Here is a 19446-nt window from a genome sequence, read left to right on the forward strand (position 1 = left end):
AAAAAAAAAAAATAAGATAGCCACTTAATTTTAATTAGCTTTTCATTAAAAAAAAAAAGGATATTTTAACACCAAAAAAGTCAAAAAGATATTTTTTGAGATTAAAGAACATGACTTCGAATTGAACAAAGTTAGCCTTATGAAATACATTATTTTGTCTCTGTTTTACTTATTTCACAGAGAACCACTAGAACCACAACATAAATGGACCTATCTGAGAACCGATGGAGTAGGTGACCTTTTGGGTTACCTTCAACCTTGAGACTCCTAGGTTGATTCAAACCCCCTGAGCCTGACATGAGGAGGAGCCCTGCCTGCAGATTCCCTGCAGTGAGGACCTAAACTCCTCATTAATGGAGTCAGTCTAAGAAAGGGCAGGTCATCTTGACCTAAATATTTTCAGTTGGAGTCTTTTCCCTCACAATGTTTACCTAGTTAAGGAAGAAGAGATAATGCATTCTCCATTCACTAAAAAGTTCAAACACAACTTAAGGCTCTTTAGGAAAGAATTTACCAACTGTTTTTCCTTAGGCAGTTGCTCACATTGGCTTGAATGAATTACAAGATTAAATTCATTGCTTTTCCTATTAATTAAATATGGAATTAGAAATGACCTTTTAGACTTCTATCAATAGGACTGTGTGTGTGTATATCATGAATATTTAAGTATTGATCACTTTATGATAGTGATATACATCTGTATTTTTTCATCTGTGTGAAACATAAGCAAAACTAAGAAATGTTTTAAAAATACTGTTTAAAATTCTATGAAAAAATAATGATAATTATAGAGGAAATAATTGCAGCCATTTCTTGAAGCCATTTCTATAGTTTCTGATACCTAATTGTAGCAGTTGTGCCACAGTTCATTTCATAGAGGGTCAGGATAAGATGTGCTCGGCTAAAGCCTCAAAAATCAATTGAAATTTTGGTTTTGTACATGAGTAAAAATAGCAAAGATACAATCTGTGTGAGTGTCTGGCTCTTTTTTTTTTTTTTTTGTCAATATAACCATTATTTCCTTCACACTGTTTTATCTCTCTTTCTTAAGCTTAATAGCATGAGCTAAAAGCAATTCATTTCACAAAGCAATTGAAGAGATGAAGAGAAACACAAAATATGAAAAATGTACCAGGCACAACTGAAAGCATTCTACAATAATAATAGAGTTCTAAATTGCTTAGAATTCGTTTGAAGCTTTTCTTCTGATTGGAAATTTCTTTTAATTTCAAAAGTAGTTAAGGATGGTAGAAGAAAGGAGAAGCAGTAAACGTAAAGAAGCTACATCACCTGTAATCCTGATACCGGGGCTGGCATTACTAATGTGTTCCTGAATCTTCATCTGCAAAAAAAAAAAAATATATATATATATATATATATATAGGTATATATATAATATTTATATATGTTTATTAAACAGATTTATAGTGCATATATAATTGTATTCCCTTTTGTTAAATAATATGAAGCATTTTCATGACAACAAATATTTTTCATATATGTGCTTTGTATGAAGGCCTTATATTATTATATAGAATTATTAAACTTTTTACAATTAGTGCCTCACTCTTAGGCATCAAGGTTGTTTTTAATTCTTCCTCCTTAAGAATAGTGCTGTGATGAACATGATCAAATATAATCTGTTTGCAACTTTGAAATATTTCTTTAGATTAGATTTCCATAAGTAGAATTGCTATGTTAAAGAATGTGAACCCTGCTAAGAATCTTTACAGTAGAAATGTAGAAACAATTTACCAGTGTGGTCTAATAATTTCCACTTCACTGTACCTTTACTTCTACATGTATTATTATTGAAAAAAATGAATTTGATAAATTGATAGATGAAAAAAATCTCATTATTATATTAATTAGAATTTCTTTCTTTTTTTTCTTTTTTAGTGAGATTCATCATGCATTTATTCATTAAAATTTTCACAAAACATCATGTTGGCCGAGCCAGCATCAGTGGAGTGTGACCTGTTCAGTTGCATGAGGTTCCAATGCTCAGAAGTGCCTTATGCTTGTTTTAATGCTCTGTCACCATCTTGGAATTCTTAAAAATTTTATCTTTGAACTTATGTTTTGTAAGTGAAACCTGATGAGACAATGAAATATGTGTGAGAGCAGAAGAAATAAATGCAAAATGCGTATCTACTGTTGCTCATGGCTCCATTTGCATATAGTATTTTTGTCGTTTTATGAACACAGAGTTCTGGTGGATCCAGGATGCGTGGGAGTTAGTGAGACTCAAAGCGAGTGCAAGGTAAGCATGATACATTTACAGTTGAGTAAGCTGGGGAGAGGGGTTGCTGATAGCTCAAGTGGTCATGCTTTCCATTTGCTTCAGAACTTGCTTCGAATGCAGAAGGGTCATAGTTTTCTAAGAAACATAAACAACCAAGGAACTCTATCATATCCTTTCTCGCTCATGTTACTTTCACGTATTAGCCAATTTACCATGAAAATGACATAGAAGGAAAGAAAAAGATAAGACAACCCAAAGCCTCTTTTTCCTTTTAGTCTTTTCTTGATCAATGTAAGGAATTGAGTATTGTGACCAAAAGCAGGAGAGTAAACAGAGCCCTGGAATGAAACTGCAAATGTGAGTGTTATTCATCCAATGTCCATAAAAACTGTTTCCGATTTTCCTACCTGACGGGAATGGGAAAGACCATATCTGCCATGTCAGCTGGGACATACCAGAGGTCATGTTAAAGATCTGTTCTAGTAATATCACATCTGGTACATTAACTGCAGCTGAGGCTGCTACTTAGTTAAGATGGCATATTTAATTGTCATGTGCTGTGATCCAGACTGATGTTTGCAGGGGACAGACTGGTAAATTAAATGGGAATATGATGGGACTATCACCCCTGCATCACTTACATCTTTGAGGGTGATGCTGATGTCTGCTATTCTACCTAGGATCCAATATATTTTTGCTTTACTATCTTAGCTGAAAATGGGGAGTGCTGATTTTAGGGGTTTCTGCTTTACCTTCATTAAGATAGTAGTCTGGGGTAATCACTATTTTGTGGGTTTTATTATCTTATATGATAGTTCTATTCAAGCATGCCTACTTCTCTGAGCCTGTTAATGTTTTCCTCTACAGCCTGTCACAGCAATTCCGGCATACATTTAATGTGAGCCATCACTTTTTTCAAGCTTCTAAGAGTCATCCCATCAGCATATTTAGACTCAGGAATCCCTTCCCAGGGTATTAAATTGAGAAACAGAGAGAAAGTCCCACTATTAAAAAATTCTCCCTTATCCAGCTTCATATTCTTTATCCCCAGTACACCTACTCCTGGCACCAACTGTCTTAGGTAAAGTTTCTAGAACAGTGAGATTCTTGAGCCACTTATTTACAGAGAAAATGTTCTCTAAAGAAACCTGTAAGGGAGCGAAGAAGGAAGCAGAGGCACCAAATAAAGACTTGTTTCAGAAGTCTAGCCTTGGCCTGATCCCACAGGGAGCTCTGAAGTGTGAAGGTTGCTATAGAACCCATCCTTCCCAAAGACAAGGGGGTTGGGTATTCCCCCCTTACATTAGCCACCTGTTCTGACCCTCAGGGTGGGGCGTAACCTCCCAAAGGTCTTAAGACAAAGTGACTCTCCTCAGCTGAGGATAGTCTTGCTGAAAAGGGTGTCAGCAGCTGGGGGCTGGGTACACTGACTCAGTAAAGAGGATCTAGGTGGCACGCCAAAACCAGAGTCAGTTCTCGTGGTTATTATCCGTATGCCTGGAAAGAATCTGTATACTCTATTTTGGTTATATCTACAATAAAGCCATTTGGGGTCTGAGAATAGGACTTTAAAAAATAATTTTTTAAATAGTTTCTACTTTGGTTCACAAGGCATTTCATTAGATATATAAGGACCAGAATGGATTTGACCTATTTTTAAACAGCTGGGCTATGTGAGATGAGAATCATGATGCAGATTTGTGAGGTTAGTGATAATTTTGAATGTTATAAAAATGCATTGATTCAAGGATGTTTTTTGTCTTAGATTTTAAAAACGAGATGTTGAACTGCACAAACATTAAGTATTATGTGTGTATTATTATTGAACATAGTCTGAGGGTAAAACATTTAAGCTCTAAAAAACCCCAAGGACAGCAGGTAAATAATTATATTTTAAAGTAGTTATTGTCTTACTATCATGTTTGTAGATTAATCTATGCTTTTTGTATGTAATTATTCCATTCATTTTCTTTGTGTGCAGTATTCTATTATATAAAAATGTCAAAATTTATTTATTTTTTGTAGAGGGACATTTGTTTTTTTCCAGTTTTATATTAATACAAACAATACTGCTGTGAACATTTTTACATATATACTGGGATGCACATGTTTATCTAGGGTATATTATACTTAGAACAGGAATTATTGAGACGTAAGATAGGGTATTTTTGATTTTCTAGATAATGCCAAACTGTTTTCCAAAGTAGTTGTATCTTTTCCTCAGCAACACTTGGTATTGTCAAAGTTACAATATTTTTTCTACTTTGGGAGTATAGTGACATCTGATTTTTAAAGTTTATTGATATAAAATGTTTATTTGCCATTTGGATTTCTTCTTTCATGAATTGTTTAAATCATTTGCCTGAATCTATCATTTATGAACCAGGTAACTTTAAGCAAACTGTATCTCAATTTCCTCATCTATAGGATGGGGTAATAAAATCTGACTTTGATATCTTAACACAATAGAACCAACTTGGCATCACTGCTTCTGTCTAGGGTAGAGAATTACATTTACCTGAATTACCTATCCTGCATGGTTCCAAGTTACTGTGAATCAAAAGAGGAACTCACACGATATTTGGAGATACTTTGGAAACTTGAGAAAGTCAAACAAAAGTGATAGACAGACTCCTATATAAAACCAGGTGTCATTGTTCTCTTCCCGCTTTGCATTCAGTTCATTTTCCTGAATGTAGTTTATTTCAGTTCAATTTCTTGACTCTTGCCCTGGTGATCAATGGTGGTCCTAAGCCCCCCACCAACAATTTGGTTCCAGGCCCACAAATGTGGTAATTTCCACAGAGACAGAAACTTCCCCAGAGTAGAAGTTTCCACAGAAGATATAGAATTCATAAAATCCGTGCAGTTGTTAAATTTCCCTAAAGTTCTCTCCTGTATGCTTGAGCTGGCACTTCTGGCTGACGTGGTTAGTGATTATTTTCTATTCAATGCTCTTATTTCCCCTTTCCAGACCTCCATTTGCCCAGCCCTTACCACATCTGTGTAAACTTTCATTCCTATATAAAACCCCTTATATCTGTAATACATGTGGTAGCTCTGATAACCTGATTTAACTCTGACTGATACAGCTGTTTTGACAGTGAAATAAAATAAGCATGCAAAAGTTCTTTCAAAATTCTAAATTGCTACTAAAAAGCAATTAGTGTGTTGAGCTAAATAATGTATTGCTGAGTTTCTTACATAGAGGAACAGATTAGGTAACATTTAAAATGGTAAGGAGAGCAAGCCAGCATAGGCTGTTATGGGCAGAGTGTTTCATGAAAATATTTTATTCTGTCATTTGTCTGACTAGTGCATTTATTTGCTATCACATTGTTGCCAAAACACTCCTTCCTTTCAAGTAGCTTATTTCATAAGTTAGAGACTGTAAAATAGACCTTAGAAACATAAAGGATCTCTAAAACATGTCAAGTGTCCTCAATTAATATTGAAAGTGTAAAATATAGTCAAATTTCCAGAGACACATATTAAAACCACCTGAAAAGATATAGGTATTGGTAAAAATGAATTTTAAAGATATGTAAAAATTCTTTACTGCAAATTGGCTGCCTCTGTGACACATTAAGTTTAAGCTTGGCAGCAGGTCATTTGCAAAGTCTGTCAAAGACTCAGACATTTTTTCTATTATTTATGACAGTTTTTCTCGAGTCTATTGTGCTAACTTGTATCTTTATAAAGATATTAGTTTTCTGGTTAATAGGCCAATAATTGGTTAGCCAAACAGTAGATTTGAGCAGCTGCATTCACTACTTAATGGACAGAATAACAGTACTAGGGCTATTCACCCATTTAAGATTTCAAAACTGATACTTCTGTGATCATGAAGTATTTAAGAGAAGCATGGAAAAGACTTTGTGAACAGGATTATTATATTCAAAAGATAGCTGGGGTAAGAGTAGTGGGAAGGGGGGTGCTAAATGGCACGATATTGCTCTTTTAAATATGACCCTATTATAAAAGTCTTTCAGTGTAACTTAGATCTGATAGTATCTTAAGTTTCTTTTTTCCCACTAATGATGTGCTTCAGTTAATTTAATACTCTATGTGCAAGACCCTGATCTATGCCCTATGGGTGATTCCAGTATGATTTCCATCACCAAAAAGCTTTAAGATCTACACAATTATAAAATCCTATAAAAAGAGACAAGGCTGTAAGAAAGCAAATGAACAAAGTAAAAGAAAGTTTTAAAGATAGACTGACATGATTTGGAGACAAATTGAATGTTGAGGACAAAAGATTCCAACATGACTTTGAACTTTCTGCTTTGCTTTATTTAGAGGGAAATGATTGCCACTAATGGGATTATATTACCCAGGAAATGAGAAATGAGTTTTGAAGTACAGATGGCGAATGAATCTGACTAGACATGCTAGGATTTCAATTAATATTTGCTCAAGGAGTAATTTTGGAATGTCCAGATAGTTGCAAATGTGTGTATCAAATTCAGGAGAAAGGACAGGTAAAGGATAACTGCCCAGGTGATTGATTTTATCATAGAATCTGCACTTAACATTAGCACCAGGGTTGAGATTAGTAGAAAATATCTCATGATGGATCAAATAATAAGTTTTAATGGAAGCAAAAATACAGGTGTGATCCTTCGTTTTGTACCTCAATAATTTGATATTACTTTGTTACAGAGAACAACAAAACATTCTCTTGTGGGTGGTCAGAAGATCTAGCAGCTGAGGAAAATGTGAAGAGATGGAAATTAATGACCATTGGTTGTGATGATTAGAAAACATTGCCAGTAGAAAGTGAAAAAAATTAAATAAAAAGTGGAAAGTGAAGAGATATAGACAATAAAGGAAACATTGAAGAGGTGCAACCTACCTGTGTGGGCTTAGTAAGCATTACTACAGTTACTATATCAGTATTCAGAATTATTTTTATAAGTCATCTAAGCAATATTTTTATAATATGTTCATTTTCTCTACTCTCATGTTATGAGTAGAGAACTACGTCCTCTCAAAAGATATGCTGAGGTCTTAACTCCCAGTACTTGTGAATGTAACCTTGAAAATAGGGTCTTTCCAGATGTGATCGAATTGAGATGAGGTCATTAGGATGGACTCTGATCCAATATGACTGGTGTCCTTTCAAGAAGAGGAAAATGCCATGTGAAGATAGAGACACAAAGGGAGAACACCATAGGACATTGAGGAAGTGATTGGATGCAGCTGCAAGCCAAGAGACACCAAGATTTGATGAGTACATGGAGAAACTATAAAGAGGTAAAGAAGCATTCTACCCAGAGTCTCAGAGGAAGTGTGGTTCTGATGACACTTTGATTTTGGACTTCCAGTCTCCAGAACTGTAAGAGAATAAATTTCCGTTGTTTTAAGCTACCCAGTTTGTGATAGTTTGTTACAGCAGTCCTAGGAAACAAGGACATCCTGTTTCTCTCTCTTAATCATCTCTTTGCTTAATTAGGAATTACTTATTGAACATCTACTCTACATGGGTCACTCTGCCCCTCCATTTCCTAGCTTTCTCAATTGCCCCCTTCAAGATTGCTTTTCGGAGATTAATAATTAAGAAGAGACAGCAGTGCGTGGGCCACTTTGCTTGATCTTTTTTCCTCAGTTCAATTGAAGATGTTCCCAGCAGTGTCATCTTTGACAAAGAATGATACATATAGATAAATATTCCAGCATTTGTGGCTTCTTGGCTCCAAAGGTGTGCTAAAAGTGTCAAGTTGCTACAGAACCCTTAGATAAACGATACACTTGGTGCTAGGCTGGGATGACCTGTTTATTTGAAAAGTGGTAAGTCTAACACTGCAAGTTATCACTAACTTGAGACCAGAGTCAGAAGTTGTAAAAGACTTCTCTCGGGAATGATACAATCTGAGAAGACCTCGAATCCTTTAAAAATTTCTTATAGGTGCATTGTACCTGTGGTAGAAAGAGTAATGTACTACTACTAGACGATGAGTATGCTGGCTGGATGAATCATGATGGCTATAAAAAGCTGCTGCACTCAGTGATCAGGCAGTAAAGATACACTGTGTATGGTTTGTTAGCTTTTTGCGTTAGTGGTGTCAAAAGTGCTACCCACAATTTCCTTCAATAACTTAATTCTTACCCTGAACTTGTTGTCTATGAGCATGTCTTATATTAAATGGTTAGAATGTGGAAAATGCTGTGTTGAAAACATTTCCTCTAAAATTCAGAAGTGACAGTAATCAGTCTCCATAAATGACTCTATATGGAATCAGTCGGAAAATTGAGGAATGAATTAAATGTCATGCTTTTTGGTTAAGTCCTTCTGTGAGTGTCACAAAGTACTCTTATTTTTCAATTTATAACAATAATGCAGTCAATTATTTTGGCTCATTAGAAGGATTGAGAATGAAGGGAATACGAAGATTCTTCCGTAGACATTAGCAATCCAAATGGCGTAAGACTTGCCTTTGTAAATAATTTTGTTGAACTCCTTCTTGTTATCTACTCAACTCTACATATTTGAACAATTCAATAATATACTCATTCTATTCTTTTCTGACAGCATCTTGATGAGTTGAGTCTACCTAGCACAAGACACATGTGTCTTTGTAGACCTACAATTACAAAGATATGCATCAGGACTTCATTGGACTAAAGGAGACAGACTGTGAGGGTATTTTTCACGTTTCTGGTTTCTGAGTCTACTGTATGTCCTTGGAGTCAAATGCTGCTACAACATTTCAGTATAACAAAACAGATAGTATTGTCTGTCATCTAAAAGAAGGTAGAGGATGTCAGCCTTGAATGTGGATGAAAAATCTTGAGTTCTTTTAAAAAATAAGTCAAGTCATGGTCAATTGATTCTATTTAAAAAACAAACAAATAAAACAAAACAAAAAATAAGACTTAATCTCTGGAATCAGAAATCCTTCAAAATAGTTCTAAGTAGGACCTAGTAAAACTTCAAATCTAGAAATGACATATTACAAATCACAACAAATGAGTGCGGTCTATACTTACTGACAAATACCTTTTAAAAGTTTGGCTGGACTGTCTTCCTAGTGGGGATCTAACTCAGCCCAGACAATGTATCATTAGAGGCAAACTTTAAGATTGCTGAGATCAGTGTTAGCTCTCAGGCATTACTTTCTCTGGCATATCTTGACCTAGTATTGACCATGACCTTAGAGAGAAGCTTCTGCTTTAAGTGATATAGATAGAAAAGCCTTCAGGAGGGATGGAGAAGATGTTGAGGGTGGGGAGCATGTGTCAGCCAAAGTCAGGGCCCAGCAAATACTCAGCAATAAGGTTTCCAGGATCTCCTAGGTGACCTTAAAATGATGGCCAATTAGCTAGTCTCCATTGCACTGAGGATCACACAGAACTGATATGTCTAATACCTTGAGTGGAGCTTTGACTATTGAAAGCATAGGCATAAAGGATATTTGGTAGTATGAGGCAATACAGATAAGCAAAAAGGCATTGTATCCATGGCAGACATCATTCCTGAATCATGAAAAATTTTCCTAGTGAACCTTCTGTGGCTTTATAGGCTTTTGCTACCAACCTGCTAGAGTTGGCACATAATGAATTGATTTTCCATTCTTTCTTAAGGTGTTCATAGGCTACACTTGCATAGGGTAAGGGATGGAGAATGTTACTAAGGGATGGAGAACGTAACTTTTTGGTGCAGAACTATTTAATTCTTAATGCACCAAACTGGAGTAAGACTGACATCATATATAGTTGATGCTTCTTTAACGAAGAGTTGAACTTTGCAGTAGTCAGAATCTTGGCGAGAGAAAGCAGATGCACTCAAAGTGTTGATTGAAGAGAGAAAAAGGAGACAAAGATGTGGCTAGGTTAAGGGAACTAAGTGACAAAGATGTTTACATACCTAGCAACTAACAACAGGGTGCTGTTACACCTCTAAGTCTAATGGGGTGAGGAGAGGGGATGAAGTTAATGGACTGTGTTGAGAGCTGTAGCTGTGGGAAAGGGACCACCTAAAATATGCTGTAAACAAAGTGTCTGCCAAAATCATAGCCTGGCGCAGAGGATGTGGGGAATTTTAACACTTACATTCTCTTTCCTTCTGCCTTCCGATCTCCTCCGGGTGTCTTGGCTGGAACTGTTCCGGAGTGAGAGGGCAAAAAAGCCTGGAGATGCGTTCCATAGAATTTAACATCCCTAGGCATAGAGCACAGTAAGGATGGTCAGAAATTGGAACTGGGTGGGGCAAATTGAGAGTAAATAGCACAAAATTCATTTTAGGTGTCTAAGACTATCAACCCAATTTGGATTCTAGCAAATTCAAATTAGGATTGAAGGAGAAGTAGACTACAGCTCAGCACTCAGATGTGGCATTTGGGGCCCTTTGCAATCGACTCCCTACATTCTTCTCTAATTCTGTTTTGCTGCTATGTTATTCTCCACATCAGTCTTTATTCTGATCAAGCTGGTTCAGTCCTAATTATCCTCCAAGGATGTTTTGTTCATTTCTGCCTCTGTGTCTTTGTTGCCATTCTTACTATCTAAAACATTCACTCTCATTCTCTCTAGCTAAATTCAAGTTACCTTTTGAGGCAAGCTAGTTGTACTGAATCCTTTGGAAAGACTTTTTCTTTTTCCATCCACAGTGGGCTCTTCTTTAGAAATTCTAAGGAACTTAATGTCTGTATCATCCATTTAGAGTACATCTTAAACTATATTGGTTGTTCTCTTTAATAGCTATTCCATTTCCTCATTTGGCTCATCAATGGCAAATAAGTTTCATCTGGCACACTAGTTTCAATCACTGAGAAAGTTTCTGAGGTCAACTTGGAGGTCGAGAGGATTTTATATTCAAATTGATTAAAAATGTTGACGGTGGCCTATGAGAAAGGAATAATGGCATATGTGTCTCAAATTTGCCATTCTTGAATTGGAATATAAGCTCTTAGAAGGTGAGAATGAGAGTATTTATTCATCTTTCTACTCTCTGTAGCTAGCACAGAGCCCTGAATATAGCAGATGCATAATAAATATTTGTTGGTTGATTGTTTCGGCTGTCTAACAACTTATTTAAATGAAGGAGTTAAAGTCAGTGAAAATGTTGAACATTTTAGAATTTTTATTCCTTTGGCTGTCTTCTTTGAGAACATCCTTTGACATTACAGGGCAAAATCAGAGTTGGAGAATGTGTAGCTAAAGGTTGAATCTGCTCTCAAAATGTCGTCTTTGTAGTACTAAAATAAAGCACTGATATTGAGGTCAGAAGAGCAAAGTAAAATAAAATGATGGCTGAATACTAGTAAAGGAAATGGTTATGAGTGGCTCATTATCATAGGCTGCTTCTAAAAGCTGGCTCATTGATTTAATGATCATGCCATACATTGAGCTGCTGAATGTTCACAGCAGTTAAAAAGACATTTGTTCTCATCAAAGAAATGGGGAATTGCAATTCAAGCAGTTTGTAAGCCAAATTTTGAGTTGTAAAATTCAAAATGATTTATTATTTATGTGTTCATGCTTTTGTCCTAGTCTTACCTTAAAATATAAGACCCATGTTTTCTTTTTAGAACCCCCTTTTTGTCCGTATTCAATCTTATCCCTTTGTTGCATGAATTACTCCTAGAATTTAGCTTCTTCAAAGCCTCAGTAACTCTTTTTGGTTACTGGGATGTTATTAAGAATGTTAATTTGTGGTCAACAATCATTACTATCTATGAGTAGTTTATTAATAGATCCTGCCTGAATCAAGGGATTTTTGTTGTTGTTGCTGTTGTGGTTGGTATTGGAGTGGGAAGCCAAATACCTCATGGATTTGCATATTTAGTCTTTGACCAAGTAAATGATATAAAATTGTGTTTTATTGGATTCAAAGGAATAAACTGTAATCTCAGTTTATTTCTCGGAGAGTAGGTTTCCAGAGTCAAAGCACAATGCTACGACATTAAGAATGTTTTTATGTTACATTGACATTTGCTGTGTTTTTAATGCTTCCCCAAACTGATTTCTTCTCCAGTAAAAAATGCTGAGAAGAATTCAGAAGGTTTAAATGATGAAATGCCTGAGAAAAGTCCAAAACATCACCACAATATCTCTCTCTCTCTCTCTCTCTCTCTTCCTCACATACACACACAGGTGCATGGGGTTGGGGTGGACAGGGGAGTATGTGTGTGGATATGTACCTTCCAGGGTAGCTTTTGTTATTAATGACTAACATGGGGCTGGACTATTTGCCACAATCAAAAATTGAAAACTTAGAACTCTTGACACTTCTCATCAGTTTGATCTTTCCAATTTCCTCAAGCTAATGAGGGTGATGGTTTTATTTGACACTAAAATATTTAGGAAATGCCTTAATCTAACAATGTGACAAGATAAATTGAGTTTAAGATAGAAAAGAAGGTGGTCCTTTCATGGAAGCAAATGTATTTCTAAGACAATGAAATACAGTTTTGTTCTTCTGTGTATTTCTATATGAATGCCCTGTAATAATTAATGTTTAAGAGCATAACATAAGGAAGAAAATTTGAGCTCTAAACCCTTAAGGAATCTTATGTTTCTGGTTACTCATCTTTTGATTTCAATGGGAAACTAGATATTTGCTAGCCTCACTAGGGTGGATTGAACATATGAGAATTATTAAGAATATCCACAAGCAATGCCATTTGTAAAGATTTGTGCAATGCACCTGTAATACTCCCATACATTCCTATCATCTGAGTTTCTTCTGGTGGGCAAGACCAGATGTTTGTCATTAGGAGCAAACTTGCGGTATGACCTTTGTCTAGGTTTGTAGACCTAGACCCTGAGTATTCAAACGGAGCTTAGGAAATTCAAGGTATTTTGGTTTGGGAGATAAAAATATAGACTGATTACTTTAGTAGCCTTGAGACAAGAACTCTTTCTAAGGAGTGAGCTACTAATTCTAAATAATGATGTTTCCTGGCCTATTCCTTAGTCTCATCAGAAATCTAATATTCTTAACCACATGTAGCCTGAGAGCAAGTACAGTTAGAATGATGTTTAATAGCAGTTGAATGACTTTGACAGTAAAATTAATTGTATCAACATTTTTAGTCATATCTTTTTCTACTTGGAAAGCATAATTTACATGTAGAATTTGAAACAGCATTATCATTGTTTTACAAACATTCATTCATTCCTTTCTTTCAAATAGTTACCAAGACCTACTTCATACTAATTATTATCAGCCATTATAGAAGAATAAATATATTATTTCCTTTTTAAATTTTATTAACTGATAAAGAAATAAAGATATATATGTGTGTATATTTATGTATATTTACATACACATGGCCAAAATAATAAAATACAATGTGCTAAGTTTATAAAAAGAAAGAACCAATTATCTATAGCTGTGACAGTTAATTTATTAAATTTAAAAATTAATAAATTTATTACCATGTGTTAATATTTGTCCTTCATTCCCTAAGACAACCAGATCCTTTAGCGGCTCTTTGCTTTGGTGAAGGCCTATGTGCAGGGCTGACTATTGTACACTTACCTTCCTGGCTTATTTTGTCCTAAAGCATGAGCTCATTGAAGAGATGATGCTAAGTATTTGTGTCAATGAGAAAAGAGCGGGAAATTTCTTCACAATAAACGTAAGCTGTTGGATGTTAGAGTAGAATAGAATCTGAGGAGCTGGCTATGCTTAGCATGAGTTCCTGCAGGGGAGGGAGTAGTCTAAAGGTAGGCTCTCAGAAGGAATATCTGCATGTGTGATTTATTTAACAAGACAGGAAGCCAGGACCAAGGTTCTGACTTTGGTAAAGATTCTTAGATTCTACATATTCACAGAAGAACCATCTGATCCAAGGGAACTGTGTGGGTTGGGCAATGGGCATCAACAGATAAACCAATGACATAAATGGAGGGGTCTTCAAGGCCCCATATCCTTGAAACAACCAAGGCAGGAGAGCTCCAGCAATATTTGAGAGAAATGAGTGCTCAGGGTCTGATTTGATTTTACTTGAAGGAATTAAAATAGTGCATCATTTCTTGTTTATGTGAGCTTGTCAACTGAATTTTGTATCTGCTACGTAGTGATTTACTCAGCTTTACTATCAGTGCCTGCATAGACCAGATCTATTCCATGACTGATTATAGTTCTTTAGATTGGGGGCCAACATATTTTGATACAATTGCTGAACACTTGACTGTTATTCAGGGAAGAGTGTAGGCTCTCAGGAGTCCCTGCTTTGGCATAAACCAGTGTATTGTGATGAGAATGACTTTGAAAACCTTTGCAAAGTTATAAGCTCCTGGCAAGAGGAAGGAAAAGAGGGAAAATATTCCTCTACTACCTTCTTGATAGGATTTGTGTCTCTTTTATTCACAAAATAATAATTTTAAAAACAGGGTCATAAAAGGTGGACTTTAAAGTCCTTGTGTTGAATTTGCTTTGTTAAAGGCAGGAAGGATTCACAGGTGCAGAATCCCCTGGTAGAATACTTACACAGCACCAAGTCTACATGTAGCACCTGAGTCACAGACTAAAGCAGTGGGATAGGTAGTGGGGAAGGCCATTTTACTGAAGAAGATAATTATGACCTTTTGAAAGTAGTCAGAATTTCTAGACATAAAGATGTCACTTAGAAGAAGAAATCTTTGGACCCTGCAGCACACCTTAGAGGTACTGCAGCAATGGCAGGTGGTACTGAGTCCAGAGGGGCAACACTGGAGGGATATCTGAGTCCATGACCCAAATACAAAGACCATCATACCCTCAAATGAAATAATACTTCAGAGATTGTGTTTGAATTTTTGTGTACTTTGAAACAGGCTTTAAGTTTGTTTGAGAATGTGTCAGGTAAGTGTTCTAAATACCCATCAAGCTAAGACTGAAGACTTGGCACCTGAGTGAACCCTGTGTGGTCCACTTCAGGTCTGAATGTCAGTCTTGGGTTGAGGTCCCTCTTTCAAGTGTGTCTCTTCCTTGGGTACCCTCAGTTAGCCCAAGATGTAGTAGCTGCTCCCATGTTCGTTCCTTTAGAGATCTCTTTTTACCCTGGTTAGTACTTAACCACCTTTCACTAATTAATAATTTATTATATGAAACTTTCCCTGTGTGGTTCTTGTCTCCTGATTGGACCCTGATTGATACATTTAGTAAAATTAATATCTTGTCATTAAAACAAAGATTAAAGACTTGATTAGAGAGTGTTGCAGCTTCAGAATCTTCAGCCTTAGGTATGTGTACCTAGTCTGTTTAAAGTAAGATCAAGCAGAGAAAAAATAGAAGGGCATATTCTACTCCAAACTTAACGTTAATGAATATTAAGTTGTCTCTGAATTCCTTCTATAAAAACTGATAAAGGAGAGCCTGGAGGTATTAGCACATCTTGATAGTTTGCAGAAACTGGTCATAAACTAGTTTATTCTAATGGCCTTACCCGTGCCCTGCTAGTTGAGAATGATAAAAACTTGCTGCAATATTAAATGCCTCAGCAGCCACTTTATAGTGTTTTTGGAAAATCAGGTCAGAATCCTAGTCATAGTCTTCAGAAAGCTATTTGGCTGGAGAAAGGACCAAGAAACATCATCAAAGTTATATACCTTCTAATCAGCTGTTGACATGGTGTCTCGAGGCTGAGAAAATGAGACTTGGAATTAGAGATAAAATTCCAAAAGAAAACTTAGAAGATGACTTCTTAGTCTCAAATGGTGAATATATTCAATAAGGCTTTCAAGAGTTTAGGAAAGTGAAAAAATTCCTCTTTTTGTTTGCTTGTAGGGAAAATGGATATTTCACGGTAGATCATGTTTGAAAACCTACTACTAAGTAATATTAGAGTTAAGGTATGCTTGAGGTGTCTTAGGAGACCAGAGAGGAACTGAGGGACTGGAACTAAACATCGAGAACGAGAAGAGCAGAAAGGAAAGTAAGAGGATGAAACACTCATCAGGCTGCCGGTGGACCCTTAACTAAGGGAAGGCAGGAATGCTTATACAACAGATACCCTCCCAATCTGTCCTCTAATGCAGATGCTGAAATCTGGGACCTAGAGGCTGGGGGAATGACTGATATGGTGACCTAAGTTCTGGTTAACTCAGGACCATCTCAATTTATGCCTATTGCCCAGTAGAATTATTTATAGCCCTAATTTTCTACTCTTCAAGATGTCTGAGTTTAAATGATAGATTAATATGGGCATCCTACAAAGTGATAACCAAAAGAAAGTTAAAATTGTGATTGGAGTCTGGGTAAAAGGGCAGCCCTCATTATTTGCCAAAACTGAATTCTCATACAGTTGCTTTTGGCTAATCCCTTGGTAATGTAAAACCCTTTGAGCCTTATCCAGACTTGGGAACTATTCTGTGGTCAGTGTTGGGAAAGCAAGAGACCCTCCCTCCAAGGAGGTACCAGAAAACTGCCCATTTCACAGACTCATCAACTGGATCCCCAGAAAAACTGAGGAAAATATCCACACAGCCATTATTATTCTGTGTGTTGGAACTACAGAAAATTCTACTCACAGCATAAGTAGGGTTCCCATCCAATTGTAAGGGAAAATACAGCAGGATGACTTATGTTTTCCTTTTCCTTACTCAGACTTTTCACTGTTTAAATTAGGGGGCCAAGAGTAAAAGATGTTATAAAACATGTGTTTTCCCAGCTTTGCTTTCTTAAAGTCTGAGTTTTTGAGATCATGTCAAAGACCTTTGAGGACAATGCTAATAGAGGGGGAGTGATTCAGTTAAGAAATTTTTGAGGAAAGAGGGTTCAGAGAGAAGGGACCTCCAAATCATTTGGTGGAAGTACCTTAATGATATTGATAAACCTTATAGAAAATGTCTACATGGTATGCATCGGGAAGCGGGGCTTCCAGGAGCTTTTGGATTTCTGAGGCATAATGCTGAGCTAACTAACTGAGGAACCATGTCATCAAGGTATTTAAAATGAAGCCTCTGGGGACTGAGGACCAAAGAAACCCCTTCCCACATTGGCGTGCCCAGCTCTAAGAAACAGGAATACATGGATGAAAGACACAGCAGAGTAAGCTGGCTTTTTATGGTAAATCTTATTTAGAAATATAGAGAGGGAAGAAAGAATAGAATACACAAAAGCCCAAAGCAGAAAATCTCATTATGTAAAATAAAAATGATCAAATCTTTAAATTATTTCATAAGTCCTACATGATTTGGCCCTTGCCTAATTCTCCAGACATAACTGCTGATCCTCTGCTTTACTGCACCAAGCACCTTCCTGCCCCAGGGCCTTTGGGCACACCATTCCCTCAGCTTGGAACGTTCCTTTTGCCATTCCACTTTTACTGACTAATACCCACTGAATCTCTTCAGCCCAGATTGTACTGTTTCACAAGGTTTAACATCCAGAGACTTGGTAAAGTATTCTGTTGTTAGATACATTGTCATTGCATACTGAATATTTATGTTTTTCACAAGTATATTTAAAATTTTGATTTTTTTTTTTTTAATATTTGCATCTTTTGCTAGAGTCTGGCTCAGGCACTGTGTCCTGGTCATTTCTGAATCCTCAGGACAGGGACTGGCTCAAAGTAGCTGTTCAATTACCATGTTTTACATGAATGAATTAATTAGGCTAAAACATGGGGTAAGCCATAGGAAATTCTGAGAGACAAGATGGAAGAGGTAGGCTGAAAATTTTGGAGTGTTCTGAAAACAAGCCAGGGGCGTTTGGCCTTTTCTTGGGCTCTGAAGGACCTTTGAAAGTTTTCAGAGTACAGAGTATCCTACTTACATTCAAAAAATTGGAAGGTTGGAGGGTTGCTTTTGGTAAACAATTTTGAATTGTATACGAAATACCCAGGGAATGTTGATAGCTATGTTTATCAGGCAAGAAAGTGGAGTGGAGGAAGGGAGGAAGGCATTGACTTTTATGGAGTTACAGTTCTTTACCTCAAGCAACAGATCCAGAACACAAAGAAAAGTAAAAAAAAAAAATGTCCATAGGGAATCTCTATGAAAAGACTATTTTTTTCTGAAGTTAGCTCAGTCTAAAACTGACAAATTTCAGCAAAATAGAAATGACTTAGCAGGTAATTTTCTATAGCAGTGGCTAGGCTCTTATTAGTACAGCATGTGAAATAGGTCATTCTTTTAGTTTTTCAGGCAGATAGCGGTGCTGTATCCTCAGTGCCTGCATGGCATAGTCTCAGTTCTTTTGACTTTGTCTGCAGGTGGCTTTCAGAATGTTAATATCTTTGTTAACAAGACCTTAACAGTACCCACCATGCATGAACTACTAGGATCTAATTATTGCAAGTACCCATCTTGTGTCTTTTGTGGCGGTACTTAGGTCTATAGGCCCAGATTAAAACAGGGTAAAGGCCTGCTTTTTCTATTAACAACAAAAGTCCAATTCTGAGTATCATATCTTTCCCTCCCACGGAATGAATGACCTCACTTCTCAGGGCTCAAAGAAATGGAAAGAGAAACATAGAGAGGAGGAGAATGTGAATTAGGCCTATTGTCCACAGCCAAACATGCCTTGACCACCCTCACATCTTCCTGGAAACTGTCTCCAGTCCTTTAAATGTTGTATAGAATTCAAAAAAGGAAAGAAACGGAAAGGGATGGTAATGAAATATGAAAAATAATACTAGCTATTAATACTAATAATACTAATACTGAGTAGTTATTCTGAAGCAGCAGATACTTTAATTACTTTTTATAGATTTCTCATTTGATTCTCCCAATAATTATATGAGGTGGGTGCTATCCCCATTTCACATGTGAAGAAAGTACAACTCAGAGAAGTGATTAGGCCTTGCTTGGAGCCAGACTTGGGCCCTTTTAGCTCATAAATTTATGGGTAGGAGAGGAAGAAGAAATGGTGGAGTGTATGTGTGTATGTGGCCTTTGATTTCCCATCATCTTTAAAGAAGGTTGGAGATACAATTAAGAATGCAACTTTCTTTCGAGGTCACTGGATACAAATTAAACACTGAAAAGGAAAACTAAACAAGAGTTACAAATCTAATGCCAAGTAATACTGAGCCTGAGAATCCTACCTCAGGTTTAGAAGAGGCATGAGAAGAGGGCACACTGTCTACATCGAGATCAGAGACAAAAGGAGGAATACATGAGAGAATAAATGTATCTAGCTGGGATGAAAGGGACAGGTGATGATGAGGAAGAGGGGACACTGGTCACTAAATAGAGAGCTATGTCATAGAACTGCTGAATGCGAGACCAAGGAATTTGGGATATATAGAGTAGATAGGGAGTTA

Source organism: Pteropus medius, unplaced genomic scaffold (assembly GCF_902729225.1).
Source record: "Pteropus medius unplaced genomic scaffold, Ma_sr-lr_union100, whole genome shotgun sequence".
In the NCBI taxonomy this organism is placed as follows: domain Eukaryota; kingdom Metazoa; phylum Chordata; class Mammalia; order Chiroptera; family Pteropodidae; genus Pteropus; species Pteropus medius.